Raw genomic sequence first — 15,467 nt, forward strand, 5'->3', positions numbered from 1 at the left:
ATATAAATAAACATATATATATGTTTATATATATATGTTTATAATAAACATATAAGTATCAACACACACAGATGAGATAATATACATAAAAATCTGTGACAAAAAATTATAGCACGGATATCTTCTCACATTCATGTCTATAAAACCATCTCTACTTAAAAAAATTTTAACACTGAAAATTTCAAACATATACAAAAGTAGAGGATCATATAACAATGTCCCATATGCCCATCTCCCAGCAGCTGTGATTTATCATGGCTAGTTTGATTTCATCTTTACCCACACCTACCTTCTCCTTGCTCGTATTTTTTTGAAGAAAATATCAGACATCATATCTCATTCATACATACAAACATTATAGTATATATTAGTGTTACACATTTTTAATAACAAAAGTTATATCTGGTTGTTATAAAGACCTATCAACATCACAGACACTGATAACATGGAAAATAAAAATCCCTATAATGACAACTTCTAGAGAGAACTGTTAATCTAATCTTACTTAACATTCCTCTAGATCTCTTTTTCTATGCAAATCTAACATATAATAATTTTTTAAAAAATAAAACAGGCTCATTTAGCACATTGTTTTGCAACATGAATATTTTATTTAGCAATATACCTTGGAAATATATCATTTGCTGCAAAGGTTCTAGTTCTCGTTCCACTGAATTTTCTCAGCCCCTCCAGGAAAGTGAAGCAGGTACTAATGTGAAACCTTTATCCAGGAGCCATTATGCAAAGCCAGGTAACTCAGCATTTCCACCTTTCCTTTCTTCCCCTCACCCCTCTGTGTGATTTTTAGTTAAATTGGTTCCGCCCCAGCCTGCACAAATTATGGCTGGGTTCTGAGAGACAGTTATAAACAGACTATTTGAGGAGCAGCAGGGATGGAGAGGTGGGGGCAGGTAAAGCCTTTGTCTATGAGGCTGGACAATACACAGCAAATGAACTTGAACCGGAATTCCAGAGATCTAAGCTTCTCATCTTCACTCTGCCTTTGTCTCCTTTATTATGTTTAAGTTGTTGAGCTATCTCTTTCCCATATGGATTCCAAGGGTAGGGAACTGAGCTCCCTTCTTCTGTTTTGGAAAATAGTAGGCACTCAGGAAATGATAATATTAGCTTCCACTTATTGAACCCTTACTTCTTTTAGGTAACCTTATTAGGTATAAATTTGGAAAAGAGAAAGAAAATTTATTTCTATTTGGAGAAGATAGTATCATATAACTAGAAACACCAAGAGAATCCATTCAGAAGCTGGTAGAAACAACAACAAAAAATCCAGTAGAATAACTTGATAAAGCATTAATAAACAGACATCACCCACTTTCATATATGCAAAAAAATGACTTAAAAGACATAATGGAAGAAAAGATCCCATTTATGATAACAACAAAAAAGATGTAAAAAGGTTCAATTTGTAAAGGAACTTAAACATTTATTTACAAAATACCTGGGACTAAAAGTATAAGACCGATATGAAGAAAACTAAAATACTACCAAACGACTGGAAAGATTTGAACAAATAGGAAAGCATAACATAGTTTTGGTTAAGATTACTCAGTAACATAAAGACGTCATTTCCTTTATGTCTATATATCCACTTAACCTGTTCCCAATAAGAATACCAACAATTATTTTTTAAACTAAAAAAGGCTATTCTAAATTTATTTTAAAAATAAACAAGAATAGCTTAGAAAAATTCTAAAGAGGAATGGGAGAAGACTTATCCTATCAGACATGCACACTTATTAAAATTAAAACAGTGTTGTGATGTTTCAAAATTCATATAGGAATTAAGTACATGATAAAGTAGGCATCCCACACTGAACAAGAAAAGATAAATTATTCCAAGAGCGTTAATGGGGCAACTGGATATGGAAAAAATACCATATGGAAAAAAAAAGTTAGATCTATTCTTACAAGAGAATAATTTCTACATGGATCAAAGATTTCATCGCAAAATAAATAGGCTAGGAGGAAGCATAGGAAAATTCCTTTATTTTATTGACATAGACAAGGTATAATTATGACTCAAAAATCCAGAAACTATTAAAGACAAAAGTGATAAATATGACTACAAAAACAAAAACAAACAATAGCAACAACAACAACAACAAAAAAAAACTGTATGGCAAAAAATACTAGAAGCAAATTTAAAAGACAAACTATAAATTGGGGAATAGAATTCCATAAACTCGTATCACAGGCAAAAAGTTAAACTCCTAATATAAAAGAGCTCCAAGAAATCAAAAATAAAAACATTTACAGTCCTATATAAAAATGGGAAAAGGATAAGAACAGAAAAAAAATACATGAAGAGAGGCTCAGCTTAACTCATAATAAGAAGAATGCAAATTAAGACACACTGAGCTACCATTTTCCACCATCAGATTGGCAAAAACCCTAACATTACACTGTGTTGAGGAGGCCACGGCAGTCTCATCTAGTGCTGGGGAAGAGAGTGAGAATTGCAAATTGGTGCAACCCTTATTGAGGGCAACTCGGAAATATCAAAATTAAAAATGTATATACATTTTCATGGAACAATTTCATTTCTGAGAACTTCCATTTGCCATGAGTATAAAATGACAAAGGCACAAAGTGACTTGAGCATTATTCATATTAGCAAATGATTAGAAAGAATCTTAGTGTACCATACACCAGGGTATTCACTATACACAGGGATATTCATTTCCCTTCCACTGTGGTTAAATACACTATGGTACATCCATAAATAATATACAGCTGTAAATAAAAGAAAATAAAATGAGTGGAACTTCAGGTTCTACCAAGATAGAGCAGCCCCATTCCTCCCAGATCCTCCCTCTTATAACTAAAATACACTAGACGTAATACAACAAGCACAGGAAGACTGAGAAATGGGGAAAAGAAGGCAGACTGCCTAGGGATATTGGGATTTGAAGAAAGACCCAGTGGTGAGTTCCCTGGTCTCCTTACTGCCTCCCAAATATCCCAGACGGGGCACCACGGAAGCCTCCAACCAGAACTGCCACCAAACAGACCAAACAAAAAGGCCCCAAGAAAAGCCTGTGCCCCTAACCAAAGATTAGAAAAAGTATAACTGAGAGTTGAGTTAACAAATGATTATAGTTACTGAATCATTATAGAGATGCTTTCTAACTTTCTTGTATATTACAGAATAGCCAAAAGTAAATACCAGTAACTACTGAAACTCACTGAACTGTAACCCAGATGCCTTGATCATTTGTAGTGGTTATCTCTTTACCTTTTAACTGTAAAGCCTTATAATAACTTGTGCCTGGCCCCACTTGTACCCCCTTATCTTGTTTTACAATTTTGAAGTCTTATGAGGACATAGCCCCCTAATGTTTATTAATGAGGGATCCTGAGTCAGCTCAGAACTAACCCACTCCAATTCCTAGGCCATCTTATTAAACAAAGCTGGTTCTAACCAGAATTGGCCCACCTGAAATGCACAGTAGCTTAAACTTTAACCTATAGGTGACCTATACCTCATTGTAAAACTGAAAATCATGCCCATCATCAAGTTAAGGTCACCATGTTCTAACATATGTTCTGTGACTAAACATGTCATCGATTTGCACATCTCTAACTTCGTCATTTTGAGCCATTATATTCATTCTCCTAAACCTGCCTGTCTTTGAATATCATAAAACTCTCAGCATTACTACAATTTGGGGAGACAGATCTGAAGCCCATAAACCTCCTGTTCTCCTTGCTTTGTGCTTTGCAATAAAGCTCTTTCTCCTTTGAAACCCCAGTGTCACAGGACTGGTCAATGTGCACACTGGGCAGACTACCTGTACTCTGATCAGTATCAAAAGAGTGGCCTTTTTGGCAATACCTACCCAACTGTTGGCCAAAAATCAATGGAAAAACTGCACATGTACTACTCTCCCATGGTTTCAGTGGGGCTGAGAAAAACTTGATTCTATATTTTCCTAGTATCTGCAGGAAGCTGATCTTGATCCCTAACCTGGCAGAACCAAGTGATGCTTCAGTTCCCATGAGGGTAGTAGTGTCATCAGGGTCCACCTCCACCCAGCAGCAAGGAAGCAGGATGAGGTGGTGGGAGGCAGGGCCAGCTGACACTCCATTTCCCCCATTCACCTCTCCTGGTGTCAGTAGGGCTCATCAGAAAGCCAAGCTTCCTCCCCCACCCTGCAGCAACAAAGCTGTTTGAGTCATCCCTCTTCTTACACTCCTGATGTCATTAGAGCCCAGCAGGAAGCGGATCTTATACCCCCAATGGAGGCAATGAAGCACTGTGAGGTAGTGCCCCACTTCAGCCAACAAAGTGTCAACAGGACAAGGGAGAGCTAAACTTCCATCCCATCCACTGGCAATGAGGCAGCAAGAGTCGGTGCTCCACTTTTGCTGGGGTGATGTTGGTGGGACCCAGGAGGAAGCTAAACATACACACCCAGCCAGCCTTCATGCTACACTTCAATAAAGGACTGCCTACAACAAAAATAAGATTAAATAGGACCCAGAGACTCATATATAATATCTGAAATGTCCAGGATACAATCGGAAATCACTCATTTTACCAAGAATCACAACGTGGTAGAATTCTTGCCTGCCATGTGGGAGACCTGGGTTCAAGTCCTGGTCCATGCACTTCCCAAAAAATAAACAAACAAATAAGCAAAAAGTCAACAAATGGTGCTGCAATAACAGGATACTCACATGGAAAAAGAATGAAACGTGACCCCGCCATACAGCATATAAAAAAAATATTAACAGAAAGATTTTTTAACTTGATGGATAGAGATGACAGAGAATGGAATCTGTGAACTTGAGGCCAGAATCAATAAAATTAGCCAATCTGAACAGCAGAGAGAAAATAGAGTGAAAAAAAAAATGAACAGGGTCTCAAGGAGCTGTGGGACAATAAGAAAAGAGCTAACATTCACATTATCAGAGTACCAGAAGAAAGAGTTCAGAAGACGGAACGTGCCAGAGGAGCGCCTCCCCTCGTCCAGCATAGAGCTCAGCTGTGAAATTTTCTAAGTCCTCTTTTGGACACTGCAAGCTGCCATCTGGGTCTTGCAGCTGTTTATTCCCTAAGTGTCCTTGAGCAAATTCTTTACCTTCTCTGGAGCTCAGTGTGTTCATTTATAAAATAGTGATAACTTCTCTGCCCATAAGTATTGCTGTCATTTATTATTTACTATATGCCAAGCATTGTGCCAAAGTAGGCTTTAGTGTATTAATTTAATTCTCAATAAATCCCTTTGAGGTAGAGAGAGAGATAGAGAGAGACAGAGACTGAAATAGTATTCAATAAAATAACTTAAAACTGTGAAATTTGGCAAAAGATAAAGCTATGCATTCAAGAACCTGACTGAACTCCAAATTGGATAAATCCCAAGAAATTTTACATTAAGACATCATAAATAAACTTCTTAAAACTAAAGGCAAGAATTAATGATTGCATGTGTAGAATGGTATGATCTCTAAATGTTGGGTTAATTTCTTTTTTTCCGTTAATTAAAAAAAAAAAAAAAAGAGAAGGGATAATTGGAGATGAAGGGATACAGACTGTACAACGGGACTTGATATAAAAACTCAGAAATGGACAGCACAATACTACCCAATTGTAATGCAATTATGTTAAAACACTGAATGAAGCTGCATGTGAGGTATAGGTTTTTTGTTTTTGTTTTTTTTTGTTTTTTTTCTTCCTATTATTGTTTTAATTCTTATTCTGTTGTCTTTTTATTTCTTTTTCTAAATCGATGCAAATGTACTAAGAAATGATGAATATGCAACTATGTGATGTTATTAAGAATTACTGATTGTACATGTAGATTGGAATGATTTCTAATTGTTTTGTTAATTCTTTTTTTAATTAATAAAAGAAAAAAAAAAAAAAAAAAAACTAAAGGCAAAGAAAAATCTTGAAAGCAGCCATAGAGAAATGACACATTATTTATAGGGGAAGATCAATTCATATAACAACACATATCTCATCTGAAACCATGGAAAACAGAAGCACACATGGCACAACATTTTCCAAGTAGAACTGTTGACCTTCAATTTTATATCCAGTGAAAATATCCTTCAGAAAAGAAGAGAAAATAAAGAAATTCTCAAATGAAGGAAAACTAAAAGAATTTAATTTCTAGCAAACCTATTGTTAAAGAATGGCTAAGGAAAGTTCTCTGAACAAAAAGCAAATAACAGAAGAAGGTCAGAACTTCAGAAAGGAAAGAAAAATATCAGAATGAGTAAAAAAAAAAGAGAGAGAGAGATAAATATAATAGGTTGTCCTCATGAGTTTCGTAAAGCATACTTGATGATTGAATCAAAAATTAATACACCATCTGATGTGAGGTCAATGTATGGAGAAGAAATATTCAAGACCATTATATTTTTAAAGTAGGCAGGGTTTAACTCCTAGGGCAGAGAAATCTTTCCTCTCTATATGGAAGACCCACAAATTGAAATGTAGATCAAGACTGTTACCAAAGTTTGTCTCTTAGTTATTGGACGTTACTTTTTAGGATTAAGAAAAATTGCCAAGTTGTGCCTTTCCCTCTGGAATTCTAAGTGAACATAATACTATTACCTGCTTACCCTGTGAAGTAGACATTGTTACAGAGAGACCAGAGGTTTTCTCACTGTCAAGTTAATCATGCCTTGTGAATGTATAATCTATGGAGACATCCTGTAGTTTTACCTGCTGATGCTTTATGTCTGTTGGAGAATAAATTTAGATGGCTTCTCCCACCCCCATCCTACCCCCAAAAAATGTAGGCAAGGTAAAAGAATGTAAATAGAAGTTTCTACACTTCACCTGAAGTGGTAAAACATTGATTTTTAAATTATTTTTATTGATAAATCTTAACATACAAACATAGAAACATTCTTAAAATACAAACATTCCATACATGGTATACAATATCATCACATAATTGTGTATTCATCACCATGATCATTTTTTAGAACATTTGCATCACTCCAGAAAAAGAAATAAAAAAGAAAACACTCATACATACTATACTCCTTGCCCCTACCTCTCATTGACCATTAGTATTTCCATCTACCCAATTTATTTTAACCTTTGTCCCCCCTATTATTTGTTTATTGTTTATCCATATTTTTTACTCATCTGTCCATACCCTAAATAAAAAAGCATCAGACACAAGGTTTTCACAATCACACAGTCATACTGTAAAAGCTGTATCATTATACAATCATGTTCAAGAAACAAGGCTACTGGAACACAGTGTTACAGTTTCTGGTACTTCCCTCTAGCCACTACAACACACCATACACTAAAAAGGGATATCTATATAATGCATAAGAATAACCTCCAGGATAACCTCTTGACTCTGCAATATCTCAGTCAGTGACACCTTATTTTTTGTCATTCCTCTCTTCCCCTTTTGGTCAAGAAAATTTTCTCAGTTCCTTGATGCTGTGACCCAGTTCATCCTGGGCTTTCGGTCCCATGTTGCCAGGGAGATTTACACCCCTGGGAGTCATATTCCATGTAGGGGTGGAGGGCAGTAAGTTCAATTGTCAAATCAGCTTAGAGAGAGAGTCCACATCGGAGCAATAAAAGAGGTTTTATGGGGGTGACTCTTAGGCCAAGTTTCAAGTAAGCTTAGCCTATCCTTCGCAGGAATAAGTTTCACAGGGGCGAACCCCAAGATCAAGGGCTTGGCCTATTGACTTGGCCTTCGCTACTGTTTGTGAGAATATCAGAAATTCTCCAAATAAGGAAGTTAAACATTTCCTCCTTTCCCAGTGCCCCAAGCAGACCTTGCAAATACTTCTTTATTCACTGCCCAAATTACTGTGGGCTATATCAGGGTTATCATACTATTGTGGACAAACCAACAAAGTCTCACACCCTATTCAAGTTTCCATGCACTTAGGTTAAAACATTGATATTAGTAGATTGTGGTGTTAGGTATGTATTTTGTAATACCATGAGCAATCACTAAGAAAATAAACACTATAACTAGACTAAACTATACATCGAAACTAAGCACCATAAATAAATCAAGGTGGATTCCAGCAAATGTTCAAGTAATCTACAGAAAGACAAGAAAAGAGACAGAGGAAACAAACAGAAAATAAATAATAAAATGGCAGATTTATGCTCAAACGTATCACTAAAGGTGTAAATCATCCAAGTAAAAGACAGAGATTGGCAGATTGGGTTAAAAAAAAAATAATGACACATGACGTAACAATATGATAAATATATAATGTATATATAAGAAACTCACTACAAATCCAACATCATGGTAGGTTGAAAGTAAAAGGATGAAAAAAGATAGACCATGTGTTTTAGTTTGCTAGCTGCCAGAATGCAATATACCAGAAATAGAACGGCTTTTGTAAGGGGGAATTTATTAACTTGCAAGTTTACAGTTCTAAGTCCATGAAAATGCTCCAATTAAAGCAAGTCTATAAAAAATGTCCAAATTAAGGCACCAACAAGAGGTTTACCTTCGCTCAAGAAAGGCCGATGAAGTTCAAGGTTTCTCTCCCGGCTGAGAAGGCACGTGGTGAACACGGCAACGCCCCTAGCCTCTCTCCAGGCTCCTTGTTTTATGAAGCTCCTCTGCAGGTGTTTTCCGCTTTCATCTCCAAAGGTCTCTGTCTGCGTGGGCTCTGGTAGTTCTCATGGCTCTGCTGCATGTTTTCCAAAATTTTGGAAGCATTTTTTCCCAAAGTGCTTCCTTTTTAAAAGGATTCCAGTAAACTAATCAAGACCCACCTGGAATGGGTGGAGTCCCAGCTCCCTCTAATCAAAGGTTATTATTCACACTTGGGTGCGTCACATCTCCCTGGAGATAACCTAACCAAGTTTCCAACCTACAGTATTGACTAGGGATTAAAAAAAACAGCTGCTTCCATAAAATGGATCAGGATTAAAACATGGCTTTTCTAGGGTACATAAACCTTTCAAACAGGCACACCATGCAGACATCAATTGTTTTAAAAGCAGGGGTGGCTATATTAATATCTGATAAAGTAGACTTCAGAGCAAAGAAAATTCCTAGAGACCAAGAGAAAAACGTAATGATTCTAAATGTATATGTGCCAAGAAACAGAGCATCAAAATACATGAAGCAAAAACTGATGGAGCTGAAAGGAGAAACAAATTCACAATTAGAGTTGGGGATTTCCACACTCCACTATCCACAATTAATAGAAAAATGAGACCAAAAATCTGTCGAGATATAGAAGAACTGAACAGCATAAGCAATCAACAGGATATAATTAATGCATCTAGAATATGCCACCCAACCAGAACAGAATATACTTTTTTTTCCCCCAAATACCCATGGAATATTCAGCAAGATAGACTATATCTTGGATCATAAAACACGAACCTCAACAAATTTAAAAGAATTGAAACCATAGAGTATGGCTCCTGACCACAATAGAACTAGAAACATTAACAGAACGAAACCAGGAAAGTCTCCAATCACTTGGGAGCGAAACAACACACTTCCAAATAAATCAAAGAGAACATCTCAAAAGAAATTAAAAACTAAAACTAAAAGAATTGAATTCAAATGAAAAATACAACATATGTGGGGTACAACTCAAACAGAACTGAGAATGAAATTTACAGAACTAAATGCTTGCATTAGAAAAGAGGAAAATCTCAAATTAACAGTCTAGGTTCCAACCTCAAGAAACTACAAAAAGAAAAACAAAATAAGCCAAAGCAAGCAGAAGGAAGGATATACTAAGGACAAGAGCAGAAATCGGTGAAATTGAAAACAGGAAAACAACCAAGAAAATAGATGAAGCAAAGTTTTTTCTTTTTTTACCAAAGTCAGATATTCTTGGTATATTACTTTATGACAATTGTTAACTTTCAGCAAGAATTATACCCATCATGTGGACAATAGTCTTCCATGAACAAGCAAACACCAGAAGATAGATTAGGCAAGGTAGGATAGCTCTTCTGATACCTTGATTTCAGACTCATACCCTCTAGAACCGTGAGACAATAAATTTCTATTATTTAAAAAAAAAATGCTTATTCTTTGAAAAAATAAAATAATAAAAATAAACACCTAGACTGACAATGTTAAGAAAAGAGAAGACACAAATCCCCAATATCAGGAATGAAAAAAGGATAGCACTACAGATCCTGAAACCATTAAAAGGATAATAAATGAATACTACAAACAACTTTACATTTATAAATTCAACACTTAGAAGAAACAGACCAACTACTTTAAACTACAACCTTCAAATCTCAACCAACTGGAAATAGTACTATAACCATGAAAGAAAATAGATTTGTAATTTAAAAACTCCTGAAAAGGGAAACCTCCAGGCCTGGATGGCTTCACTGGAAAATTCTACCAAATATCTGAAAAATAATTAACAACAGTTTTATACACTCATTTCCAGAAATTAGAAGAGGAGGTGATACTTTCTAGTTCATTTTATAAAAAAAAAAAAAAAGAAAGAGAAAAGGGAAGGAAAAGGAGGGAGAGAGGAAATAGAAGGAAGACACAAGCCACCATTTTTCATGAATTCTGACACAAACATTCTCACAAAATTAGCAAATTAAATCCAGCAATGTATAAAAAGAATTATATACCATGGCCAAGTGGGATTTATTTCAGGCATGCAGTGTTGGTTCAACATTTGAAAATCAGTCACTGTATTCCACCCTATCAACAGACTAAAGAAAGAAATCATATAATCATGTCAATTGACAGGGACAAAACATTTGACAAAAATTCAACACCTATTCATGATAAAATTTTCAGCAAACTAGTAATAGAGGAGAACTTCTTCAACTTGATAAAAGCATCTACATAAAAACTACAGCTAACATTACATTTAGTGAAAGACAATGTTTCTATGATCAAGGACATAGCAAGTAGTCCACTCTTATCACTCTTATTGAACATACTACTAGAGTATATAGCCACTGCAACAAGCCAAGAAAAAGAAAGGAAGAAATCATACTGTTCCTATATGCAGATGACATGACTACCTATGTAGACTCTCCCAAGGAATTAAAAAAAAAAAATTCTAGAACTAATATGCAAGTTCGGTAACATCACAGGTTATAAGAGACACAAACAAAAATAAGTCACATTTCTGTATACTAACAATGCACATGTGGAGGCTGAAATTAAAAGCACAATACCATTTACAATCACTCCAAAGAAAATTAAGCCCTTAGTTATAAATTTAACAAACTATGTAAAGGATCCATATGCTGAAATTACAAAACGCTGATAAAATAAATCAAATACCTAACTAAATGCATTGGAAGACTCAAAATAGTTAAGAAGTTAGTTCTTCTCAAATTGATCTATAGGTTTAATGCAATTCCTATCAAAATTCCAGCAAGAATTTTTAGATATAGACAAGTTTAGAATAGCTAAACCAATCTTGAAAAAGAAAAATAAAATTAGGGAGGGATTACAGCCTACTGTATAGCTACAATAATCAAGACTGTGGTATTGGCAAAGGGATGGATGCATAGACCAATGGAACAGAATAGAGAAACCAAAAATATATCCACATAAATACGTCTAACTGATTTTTGACAAAGGTGCAAAACTAGGTCCATGGAGGAAAGCTAATAAACCTTTTCAACATATGGTACTGAGGCAACTGGACATCCACAGGCAAAAAAGAAAACGAAAGAAAGAAAAACCACGTTCTTTATTCTTCATTCAATATTGCTGGGTGGGATCGTTTTGATTAAGTTGTTTCCATAGAGATGTGACCCACTCAGTTATGGGTGGGGCTTTTTGATTAGGTGGCTTCAATGGAGATGTGTCTTCACCCATTCAAGGTGGGGTTGCTTACTGGAGTCCTTTAAGTGGAAAATATTTTGGAAAGTGCTTCAGAGCCCACAGAACCAGAGACCTTTGGAGATGCTGAAAGAAAATGCCCCGGGGGAAGCCATTTGAAGAAGCTGGTAGAAAAAGCTAGCTAATGTCACCATGCGCCTTCCCAGCCTACAGAAGTGTCCAGAAGCCAAAAATCCCAGCAGATACCAGCCATGTGTCTTCCCAGCTGTCAGAGTTGTTCCAGATGGCATCAACCTTTCTTGAGTGCAGATTTCTCTTGTTGGTGCCTTAATTTGGACATCTTCATGGCCTTAGAACTGTAAACTTGCAACTTAATAAATTCCCCTTTTAAAAGCCATTCCATTTCTGATATAGTATATCCCAGCAGCTTTAACAACTAAAACAAGTATATACAGACGGCAAATAAGCACATGAAAAAATGTTCAACATCATTAGCCTTTAGGGAAATGCAAATTAAAGCATCATGAGATACCACGTCACACCTGTGATGTTTTAAAAGCCTATGTATCCCCCAAAAAGATCATGTTCTTAAAGCTAATTCATCTGTGTGGGTGTAAACCTATTGGAAGTTGAACTTTTATTTTTTGAGGGGAGCATGGACTGGGAATTGAACACACATCTCTTGCATGGCAGGTGAGCATTCTACTACTGAACCACCCATGCACCAGTCAGGTGGGACCTTTTGATTAGGTAATTTCAGTTGAGGCATGCCCCAGGTGGGTCTTAATCCTCTTACTGGAGTCCTTTATAAGAAATGAAATTCAGGGTAGCCCACAGAGAAGCTGAGAGAGAAAACCCAGAAAATCTGAGAGTGAAGGACACCCAGAAAATAGAAAAGCTAGGAGAGAGAAGCAGTCAGAAGCTGAAAGAAACAAAACGTGGGAGAGAAGGGCCACCAGCAGATGCTGGCCATGTGCCTTGCCATGTGACAAGGAGTCCCAGGTCACTGGTAGCCAATCTTCGGGGAGAAAGCCTTGCCTGTTGATGCCCTGATTTGGACATTTTCATGGCCTCAGAACTGTAAACTTGTTCATTAATAAATCCCCACTGTAAAAGCCAACCCGTTTCTGGGACTTTGCATTTTGGAAACTTTAGTAAACTAAAACGACACCTATCAGAATGGCTAAAATAAAATATGGTAACAACACTTCTGCATCCTTTTGAGGATGCAAAGAAACTGGATCACAGCTACTCTGAAAAACAGTTGGGTCATTTCTTATGAAACTAAACACGCAACTACTGACAAACCAGCAGTTGTACTCTTGGGCATTTATCCCAGAGAAATGAAAATTTAGGTTCACACAAAAATCTGTATGTGAATGTTCATAGCAGTTTTGTTCATAATAACCAAAAACTGGAAACAGCCCAGATGTTCCTCAGTGTGTGAATAGTTAAACAAACGGGCGCACCCACAACGTGGACTACTGCTCAACAGTAAAAGGGAGGAACTACTGATACGTATAACCTAGATGAATTGCCAAAGAATTATGCTGAATTAAAAGTCAATCTCAAAAGCATGCTTCCATTTATATAACATTCTTGAAATGACAAAATTATGAAATGGAGAACAAGTTAGTGGTTGTCAGGGGTAAGGGAGGGAGAGTTAGGGAAGAAGTTGGATTTGGCTGTAAAAGGGCAACAGAAGAAATCCTTGCGGTGACGCCACTGTTCAGAGTGTTGACTATCAATTTCAACATGTCACTCGTGAGATTATGCTATAGTTTTGCAAGATGTCACTACTGGGGGAAAATGAGTAAATGGTATCTGGGATCCCTGTATTATTTTTTTACAGCTGCATGTAAATCTATAATTATCTCAAACTAAGAAGTTAAATGTGAAAAAAAAGAGAAAATGAGAATGCTCTCTATGCTGACAAGGAAAGATATTACTGTTAAGTAAAAGAAAAAACAGTTCAAAAGAGGGTATTTGCATGCATAGAGAAACCCAGAAGGGTACACAAGAAACTAATTAAGGAGATTCCTTGAAGGTAGGATGGGAAGAGGTGGAAGCGGACAGGAATGGGAGAGAGATGCCTCACTGTGTACATTTTTATGTTTGGCTTATGAACCATGTGGAAAAAAAAACCTAAAAAAAGTGAAAGATCCCTCTAGAGTAGATTGGAGGGGCCAAAAGGAGGCTTCACAATTACCCAATTAGAGAACAGCAGAGCTCGACACCCTTCAATGCAATCCCATTTACCTTTTAAAACAAACAATCCTCTGCTGCTTAAAAACCTTTATCACCCCTAGGATAATGGCCCAGCAGCTCAGTAAGGCATTCAAAGCAATTCACAATCTGGTCCCCAACTAATCTTGCCAGGCTCATCCTCTTTCCCTGCCTCTTGAATCTTGATGAGCTCTTTTATCTGAACCCTCAAAGTATTGTCATACCTCTGTGCCTTTGCTCATGCTGTTCCTTCTGCCTAGAATGCCCTTCCAGCCCGCTTCATCCTTAAAATCTGCAACTCTTTAAAGCCAAACTCATGGTTCTCCTTCTTTCTGGATGCTTCCCTGATCAATCCTCAGACACAGCTAATTTCTCTCTGTTTCGGGCCACCAAAGCACTTTCTCTAACTGCCATTTTATCACTTGTGACATTCAGGCATGAGTTTAATGAATTGTTATTAAATAATTAATGGGGTGATCATTTGTTTAATATCCATCTCCCCGCTAGATTGCCTATTCCAGGAGGTTAGAGACCATGTCTGTCTTACAATCTCATTGATTGGGACAGTATCTAGGATACTGAAGCTCACTGCTAAGGGGCTCCATGAAGGGCTTAGGGCCTTGAGCCCCAACTTATCTTAAAAGGGCAGCATCCTACATGTTCTAACCAGCACAGGACGGGTCTGAACCACGACCCTCCTCCTTGTTCAGCTCATACAAACTGTTGCTAGAGTCCTACCCAGTTAGGCCACTGATTTCCCAGGTTCCAGCCCAACAGCTGCAGGGGTTAACCTAGTTAACAGCTGCAGGGGTTAAGCTTCAAGTTATTGGACAGTACAGGAGCCACTAGCCCAAAGTAGCTATTTAAATGTAAATTAATTAAAATTAGATTACGTTTAACTTAGTCATGCTAGCCACGTTTCAAAGGCTTAACAGCCGCATGTGGCTAGTAGTTACATATGGGAAAGTACAAAATTATAAGACATTTCCATCATCACAGAGCATTCTATTGGGCATCACTGGCCTAATAAACCTTCCTGCGAAATGTAGCAGCCTGTTACAGCATCTCAAAGGCCAGAGTGTCTAGGTTTGAACCCCAGCTCTGGCAGTCACTAGCTGCGTGGCCTTGAGCAAGTTACTTCACCTCTGTGTGCCTCATTTACTTCATCTGTAAATTGAGGATCTTAATAGTATCTACCTCATGAGGTCCTGTGAGGATTCAATGGGTAATACATGTAAAACACTTGGAACACTACCCTGGCCCATAGTAAATGCTCAGAACCCCCCTTATTTTTATTTAAACATCACAACAGCCCTGCTAGGTAGGTGCTAATATGATTCTCATTTTATAGACAAGGAAACTGAGGCTCAGAGAGCTGAAATAACTTCTCCAAAGTCACATGGTGAGAAAGTGGCAGAGCTGGTTTGAACCCCAATGCCCACAGTTTACTAGGACTTGAAGCTG

The 15,467-nt window shown here is 37.0% G+C and overlaps 1 long non-coding RNA gene across 1 annotated transcript in view; it reads left to right on the forward strand.

Annotated features, from left to right (window-relative positions):
* Positions 1–15,467, forward strand: part of LOC143642562 (uncharacterized) — a 49,646-nt gene that overhangs the window by 33,056 nt on the left and 1,123 nt on the right. The window lies entirely within an intron of this gene.

This window comes from Tamandua tetradactyla, chromosome 1, assembly GCF_023851605.1.
Source record: "Tamandua tetradactyla isolate mTamTet1 chromosome 1, mTamTet1.pri, whole genome shotgun sequence".
In the NCBI taxonomy this organism is placed as follows: Eukaryota; Metazoa; Chordata; class Mammalia; order Pilosa; family Myrmecophagidae; genus Tamandua; species Tamandua tetradactyla.